The 9,202-nt window shown below is 38.8% G+C and overlaps 1 protein-coding gene across 6 annotated transcripts in view; it reads right to left on the reverse strand.

Moving 5' to 3' along the window:
• The window catches only part of dicer1 (dicer 1, ribonuclease type III), a 419,383-nt gene that overhangs the window by 270,936 nt on the left and 139,245 nt on the right, over positions 1 to 9,202 (reverse strand). The window lies entirely within an intron of this gene.

Consider the following 9,202-nt stretch of genomic DNA (forward strand, 5'->3'; position numbering starts at 1 on the left):
AAAAAGTATGTTTATGCGATACAACATATCTTTTTACTCACTACTAACACAAACATTTGTTTTTTTTAAATGAAATACTTTTTATTTCACCACTAGATGCCACTGTATAATACTGAGTGTACCTTTAAACATTTTTTTAATGAACTTTTCAGTCACATAGGATACATAAACATAGTACTCTTAGGCTGTAGACTATCTCAATGCGGTATCATAGGAGACAATAAAAAAAAACAAAAAAACAACAAAGATCCCCAGCAACACACACACACAGAGGGGGGGGGGGACATGTAACTAAATGTACCAAGCAAGGCAATTCGTCAGAGATATCAGGGAGATTCAGTTTCCTAACATGAAAGAAAATTTGTCCATCTAACATTGAATACATTCAGAGTCCCTCTGGATGAATCGGATCTTCTCCAAATGTAGAGTGGAGGACGGATTGAACCCACATAGCATGAGATGGAGGAGTTGATGATTTCCATTTAAGTAGGATAAATCGTCTTGCCAATAAAGTAACAAAAGCAATCATGTCTTGATTAATTTTAGTGCTGTTAAAGATGTTCCAAATAATGCAACAAAAGGATCTGGTTTGGCCAGCGAGCCACACACTTTTGAAATTATATGGAAAACTTCCACCCAAAAGCAATGCAAAGATGGGCAAGAGCAGAACATGTGTGATTGGCCAAGGATTGATTACACCGCACGCAGTTTGAGTTGACATTGTCGTATATTTTAGATAACCTATACTTAGCCCAATGAGCCCTGTGTACAATTTTGCACTGAATAAGAGCATGTCACGTACATGTCGAGGAGGCATGTACTCGTTTAAGTGCAGACCCCCACAGTATATCCGGTATATCCTTTCCTTTCCTATCTTCATATGAAATGTTCACTTTTTGGGGGGTTTTGGTCATAAATATGCTTACTACAGCCTGACAAAGTCCCCAAGTTCTAAGATATGTGATCCATGTTTCCCTTTTCTATGGCTGTTTGTATCAAAGTAGGTCAAATAGCACTCTCAAATAGGCTGTTTTAGCAGGTCGGTTTTACACGTCACTAACTCAGCGCTAACTCCACCCTCGCAATTTTCAACCCCTCCCGCCGGAGATTTCCAACCCACGAACAAACAGCATCAGCAGCAGCAGCAGGACAGCATGGCAGCAAAACAACCCGATAGGAACTGCTCTGAACCAGATTGTACAGAGGACAACAAAAACATTTTTCTTCTGCCACTGAAAGGCTTGTGATTGGACTGTATTTATGCATTAAATTTGCCCAAGCAACTCCCAAAACGTGTTAGTTCCCGCGATTGGAGTGGCCGATTTCGCGGTCCTGTATTTCCGGTCCGGAGGGTCGGCACCGACGCCGATGGAAAGTCGAGGTCGACCCAGTTTCAGGGATGTGTTCATTTTCCCTGTAGGGCTTATGGTTCGACTGGTGCGGGGGTGTCAATCCCAGTAATTGTACCCAGAAAATATGCATCGTGAGGACCGGGTTAGCAGCCCTGACAGTTTGTGCCAAACATTTAACTGACGACTGCTTCAGGAATTTGTGACAATACAAACGTGGATTAGCAGAACATCTTTCACTTACCCTGTATCGGTACCAACTACTGAAAGTAAAGCATTGCCAATATTCCTTGATGTTCAGACGTGAAGAATTTGTTTGTAAACAAGGGCACACGGAAAAGATGAGAGTTGGCCACCCCCAACTCCTTTTGTAGTCAAAAACACACGGAAGTCTGGCGAGCCTTGGCCACGCCCACCAAAATCCGCTCGCTTGATGCTAGGCTAAAAGTAGACCTTCCTAGAGGAGACTGCAACTCTACAACAAGATGCAATTTCAAAACATTTCTTTTTATACAGTATCAGGGCGTCCAGAGGATGGTTGGTGTCATTGCTGCAAAGCTCATATCAGGTGATCTTTAATGTTAGTCAGAGAAGTATTGCGCAGACCACAGATCTGACCATAGATAATTGATAAGCTACCTCTAAGAGAAGAAAGAGGAACTAGAAAAGTGTCCAATCCCGTCTCATCGGGCAGAGTCGGGAAAGAAGTGCTCAAACTACGGGCAAAACTGCCGACTGCAGAAATCTAAAGAACTTATTACAGGGTATATCAAAAATGTCAACAAGTTGATCAAAAGTTGCAAATGTATTATCTATGTAGAGATCCTTAAGTCTACAAACATCCCTTTCAGACCAGAGAGAAAAAGCGTTATCGACCATGGATGGTTGAAAGGCAGGATTCAAAGCAATTGGTACAGAAAAGGAAATCGCCTGAAAACCAAAGTGGCGCCTGAATTGGTTCCAGATCTTAAATGTCACTCGGACACAAGTATTTTGTGTAAAGGATGCGAAAGGACTTGAGATAGGAGAATGAACCAGGGAAGATAGTGACGCTGGTACAGAGGAAGCAGCCTCCATCCCCAAACACACAGGGAAGGAAATCTTATGCATATCTTGTAGCCAATACTGAATAATTCTAAGATTTGCCGCCCAGTAGTAAAATCTGAAATTCGGGAGGCCAAGACCGCCAACCTGGGATGTTTCCGATCCCAGACAAAAGACAATATGAGGCCATCTAACTTCCTAAAAAAGGCTTGCGTTAGGAAAATGAAAAACATTGAAAAACATGAAGAAATTTAGGGATGGTGGTCATCTTAATTAAGTTGATCCTAGAGATCAGCGAGAGCTTTAACTGAGCCCAACGTTCTAAATCCTCTTTAGTACGGGTTAAAAGAAAGAAAATTCATCTGAAAGAGAGCTCCAAAATTGTCCGCAACATGTACACCAAGGTAAGTAAATTGCCTGTTTGAAATTTTAAATGGAAGAGTATCCAGATGAAATATTTTTGCAGCACTATTGAGTGGCATCAACTCACTTTTATTAAAATTCAATTTGTAGCCTGACAGATCGCCAAATTTTGACAATGTGGTTACTATGGGGTATATGCCACGGAAGAGGTGGGACTATTTTTGCACATCAGTTTGGTTCCGGTTCGGTTTGTGACGTGTGAGCTGCGTCAAAATTCTTGTGCTTCCGACTTTGTGCCGCTCGGTTGCGTATTCGCAACCCGGACCGGAACCAAACTGATGTGCAAAATCACATCCCGCCTCTTCCGTGGCATATACCCCATAGTAGGTACAGATATCGGGATATCAGTGACATACAGCAACAAGTCATCAGCATATAATGACAATTTATGCTCATAGCGATATCTAACTATGCCCTGAATCAAAGTTAGTGAAATTGCCAAGGGCAAGGGCAAGGGCAAACGATAGCGGAATCAAAGGACAACCTTGGCATGTTGACCGTTGCAAGAGAAAATAGAATCAGAATAAGCGGCATTAGTCCAAACTGAAGCTTGAGGGCATGAATATGTGACCCGCTCCAGCAAAAGGGTCCGCATGTCGGGAAGCTCAATCAAGAGATATGGGCGATATTAGACAGTTGGACATTTTTTGTCCATTTTGAGATTTCTCCACAAATAGCTTCCTTGAGGTCTCTAGTTTCATTTCCAAGCAGCACAAAAGTCAAAATTGTAATAGAAGTGTATGAAAATAAGCAATTATTAGACAGTATGCCTCGTAACTCGGGGGTGTGTTTTTAGCCTGCTAGCTAGCTAGCATTGCGTCTTGCGCACCTTTTTAAAAACAACCCGACTTTCCCAGCCTCAGACTTAATTCACTACTGATTTATATAAATATTGTGAGGATAAGCGAATCTGCTAATGAATGGATGGATGGACATATCAACCAAAAAAAAAGTCGAAGCACCAGTAAGTGAACATAACAGTCACCCTACCGAATGCAGAAGAAGCTATGTTGTCATAGGTCCGGTTACCGGCGAATTGTTATCCGAACAGACAGAGATATACTCCAGGATTGTTTTATTTATGAATCGTTGTCTACTTTTAATTCAAATGACTAAATTCACACACTTGACTAAACCATGTCGAACTCGAGCGAGAAATGCAGCCACGAAAGATATCCCCACGGAGCAATCTGCTCCTCTATTCAGACAACGTCGGTTAAAATTTGTGACATGCAACAGTGCCTTGTATGCAATGTAGACTAATGTAATAATGTATAGTAAATACTAATGTAATGGTTTTATTGCTTGTCGATGTTGTGTATTTCATACGATGCCGGACACGCTGCTTTTCGATGCGTTTAAAAAAAAAAAAAAAAAAAAAAAAAAAAAGTCTTCCTGCATACGTCGCAAATATCGCCACACATTTTCACTTTATGCTCTTTTAAATGGGATGACATGAACATAACAATGAGATATGAAATATTGAACTTGAAGATGAAAAATGGTCCTCTCAAAAGAGTCACAGTATGACAGCTAGCCCGTCCCAAACTCTATTACTTGCGGTGGGGTGGTGGGACAAGACAAGACAAAACAAGAAAAGACAAGACAAGACAAGACAAGACAAGACAAAACACAAAAAAAAAAAAAAAAAAAAACATTTTCATTTTATTCATTTTCAAAAGCATTAGAGTCTTCACATCCATGATAAAGTTATCAATAAAGCACGTTTACAGGCCACATCAAATGACAAATAATCTTTTAATTGACACAAAATTATGAAATCAAATTTCCCACTGTGGTAATGTGACCTAATTTATGCAAGAAAATACCACAAGGAGCAACAATAAAATAAGCAAAGCCTCAGCAAATGTATTGTATGCTGAGTGTGATCTTCAAAGTTGAGGCTGATTTAATCTCTTGAGAGGTCAAACTTCCAAAACGTTTAAAGGGTTAAAATCTCAGACGATGACCTTGCCTGCCATTGGAATTGACTTTCCACTGACATTTTAGCAGTTCCTGAAAATTTCAGGTTCATATCTTTTTCTTAAGGCACTGGTTGCTATGGACATTTGAAAGATGCAAGTACCAAAACTTTAAAGCCCTTTTTCTCAAAACTTGGAATTTCAGCTTTCCAACATTAAAACTGCTGTAACTTTGTCAATTTTTCAGCTACATCCATGTATTATATATCATTTTAAAGGGAATTAAGTGCAGAATTCAAATATATCAATATCTCAATTTTGATTTTTTTTTGCACATGTGGACCCTTTTGCCACATATAGTAATTTAACCCATGAGATGAATTTGAGGCCAGACCCGAATGTATTCAATGTGTAAAAAAAGATACATACCTCCACTCCACTCGGTCAAACGCTTTTTCTTCATCGAGTGAAATCAATGCCTCAGAGGTATCGGAGATATATATAAAACATTGAACAAGCGCCACAAATTAAAGCACAAATGTCTTTTCTTAATAAACCCTGTTTGATCTGTGAAATGATTGAGGGGAGGACCGATTCCAATCGTGTCGCCAAGATTTCCGCCCAAATTTTGTAATCTACATTTAACAAACTAATTGGGCGATATGATGCACAGTCAAAAGGGTCCTTGTCTTTCTTTAGAATAAGGCAGATCGTGGCATGAGTCAAGGATTGCGGAAGGAAACCTTTAGCAAGTGATTCATTTTACATGTTAATCAACATGTGGGTGATTGTGGGAAGTAGTTTTTTGTAGAACCCGTTTGAATAACCATCAGGGCCGGGACTGCGTCCCGAATTCAGAGACTGGAAGGCCTTGGAAAGCTCCTCAACCGTAATTGGTCGTTCCACCTCATTTGCAACGTCCTCACCAACTTGCGGTATAGTAAAAGTGCGAAAGAAATCATCCAATTCCTGTTCATCAGCTACCATTTCCGAGGTGTACAGAGATTGATAGAAGTTTCTAAAGACAGTGTTAATAACCAAAGGATCTAAAGAGGATCCAGAAGCTCAGGGATATGATTTGATGCTGAAAGTTTCCGGAGTTTATGAGCCAACAATTTACCTGCTTTTTCCCCTTGTTCAAAGTAAGCGCTCCTGGCTCTAACGAGAAGATCAGTGACCCGATCAGTAAGGAGCAAATGAAATTCGGATTGTAATAATAATCGTTCTTTATACACATCGCGCATTTATCATCACGGAGGTAAAACTGCCCTATTTATCGTGATATTGACTTTAGGTTATATCACCATAAAATATTAGGAAATCTCCCTCCATATTTACTTTTAAAACCCGTCTTAAAGCCCATCTGTATTCTTCTGCTTTTGGATTTGATTCACATTGATTTTTGATTCAGTTATGGATTTCATGCCGTACCAATTTTACTTTTATATGGAAGACATTCTCAGAAGTACCAATACTGAAAATCGTAGAAATTTCTTGCTCTTACTTGGGGCATTAATATGAAAAAAACAAAACATGAATACTTCCATTTAAAACTGAATCCAATGCAGTTACGTTAATCATGTATGTTTTATTGAACATGACCTAATCAGAACAATAAATAATTGAAATCGATTGCAACCACAGCACTATGTAAATAAAGTAACAAAAACTCCTGTTGGGGTACTCTGAATAACAGAAGGGCACATTTGCATTTGGTAGCCATATTAAAAAGCATCAAGTCATGGTTTCATGATATTGGGCCTAGGCCTAGTCACTCCATATGTGCTGTGCGCATTTTGGGGCAGGATGGGGGGGGGGGGGGACGTGTTTTGGAAGACCGTCATGATTATTTTTTATCTTCAAGTTCCATATATAATATCTTATATTTGATTTTAACTTCATCCCACTTAAAAAAAAAAGCATAAAGTGAAAATTTGTGGTGATATTTGGGGACTCAGGCAGACGGTTCATTTTTGATGCATTGAGTGGCGTGTCATCTTTACGCCGTCTCATGAAATAGACGACATTGAGAAGTGATCAAAACATTACATTATTTACATATTACATTATTAGCCTACATACATACATTTTAAAACTGTTAGTTACACTCCTCCCGGCTCACTGTCACTGATCTGCCCTGGCGGCAGCTGCTGCTTGCATGAGTTTCACCCTTGTGAGTGCAAAATCATTTCGAATGCATTAAATAAAATTAAAAGTAGCAGTAGACTCACTAATTAAAGATATCCTGGAATTGAAGATTATCTGTGCTTGGATAACAAATCGACAGTAACCGGAACGATGACAACATTCGCTTTATGCTGCACAATGTAGGATGCCGTATTATGACGCACGTCATTCTGTTCACTTTCATGCTGAATGGTTACATTTTGGTGTATTTCGACTTTTTTTGGTTGCTATGTCCATTTATATCAATCATTTTTGTTTAGTGACAGCCGCGAGCAACACCGAGTTATCTTGATGCAGGTTTCCGAGACCCACTGCTACCTAAAGTTGGCTAAAAACACGTTAGCTAAAATGCACTTGTTCTAATCAATGCTTGTTTTCATACACTTCTATTACAATTTTAACTTTTGTACTGCTGGGAAATGAAATTAGATAACTTAAGAAGGATATTTGCAGAGAAATCTCAAAATCAGCATTTTTCTCCAAACCATCTCATTTCTAATGTTGCCGACATGTGGACTGTAGCGGGTCACATATTCTTAATTCTTTTACTGCCATACGTTATCCAAAAAAACAACCCTCACAGTGCCAGCCGATTTCGAGCATTTTAACGCATCGTTCAAGGCGACTTTGACACAAATCATGTTGGTTTTGTGCCGCACTGTTAATTTGGTTGTGTGACAAAGGCTTTGATCTTTCACGTCGAATTAAGTGTAGAATTCGAATATATCAATATCTCAATTTTGATTTTTTGGCTCATGAAGACCCTTTTGCCAGAGCCACATCTAAACTCATCTATCCATTTTCTGTACCGTTCCATTTAAGGATTGGGGGGGTGACACCAATGAACAAAGATTGTGGCAACACTTTGCCGGTACATTACAATAAACACACTCCTCAAGCGTCATATCGAGCTTACGCTTTCCCAGAATGCAATGTGTGGTGCTATGCATTCAATTCATGAATTTATGAAGATGTTAATCGGGTTTGTGCTACCAGTACTTCAATGTGTGTCATATTCAACGATCACCATCGATATGGACCATTTTCTATCATGATAACGATATACCACGATATAGATATATTTGCAGTTCTTCCATGAAAAATCATGCAACATACTTTGCTTACATTTTCACACTTTATTTGTAAGTAACATTATACAAATGAATCCAGTAGTGCTGCAATATAAAATAATAAATGTAAACAAAGGAGGGAAAGTAGCCTACACATTTTTATAAGGCATAAAAAATAAAGTTCAGACATTTTCGGTCATAAATGAAATGCAACAAGAAAAAAATAGTTTTCAAAGTGCAAAGTTTCAACTTTATGTCTGTAGCTTTGTAGTGCAGCTATAGTAGATCAACAGTACCCAACATTATCTGCATGTGGCAAATGCAATTATATCAAAATAAACAAACATAATCAAACGCGCTATCGCCTCTGTTATTTTGTTTTCCAGCGAGGTGTTTCTCTCATTCGGGATGACCCACACAAAGTACTCCTGTATGTTTACTCCTGTAGGTTTTTCGTCTTGATTTTTGTTCCGGATTCACGTACATTATCTTTGTTGACTCGCATCTGTAGGATAGTCATGTGCTCTTTTGTGATTCTTCTCAAGGTGATAAAATAGGTTTGTTGTGTTCACGTTGGGTGCTAGAATGTTCCTGTGGTACAACTTGCATATTACGGTACTGTTTTTTGCTCCACGTCGGACTTTGTGAAACCAAAATGCACCCAAACAAGAGATGTACTGCCCTTTTTCGGAAAAAGTGCCTCTTTCTGTTGCGTTGTTTAATTCATTCACTGCCAGCCATTTTTCCGAAAAGCGAGCTCCAGCTTGCCAGCTATTTTTGAGGATTTTGACTCATCTTTGAAGGTCCACAGAATATTTTATTCTTTAGGTATATAAACATGAAACCCACCAAAACAAAAGTTAAAGTTAAGTAAAAGTTAAGTTAAGTTCCTTCCTTTAAAAAAAAAATAAAAATAAAAAAGTATGTTTCTAACGTTCTCCATTCTCTAGTTATTGGCAATTGTGCGCTTGTTTGGCATTTGTTTGCCCCAATTATTTACAATACAACTATTTACAATTTCTACATTTCACAAAAACTGGATGAACTTTTTACATGAGTGTGTATGTGTGTTTGTATGTGTAAGAGAAATTGGTCCAATTAAAGCGAGCCAGCGAGGAAGCTGGTGAGAATCCAAAATCAAAACAGTCATGACGCAGCAGAAAGTCCGTGCTCTTTTTATTTTATATTTTTTAAATGAATTATTATT

Source organism: Festucalex cinctus, chromosome 12 (assembly GCF_051991245.1).
Source record: "Festucalex cinctus isolate MCC-2025b chromosome 12, RoL_Fcin_1.0, whole genome shotgun sequence".
Lineage (NCBI taxonomy): Eukaryota > Metazoa > Chordata > Actinopteri > Syngnathiformes > Syngnathidae > Festucalex > Festucalex cinctus.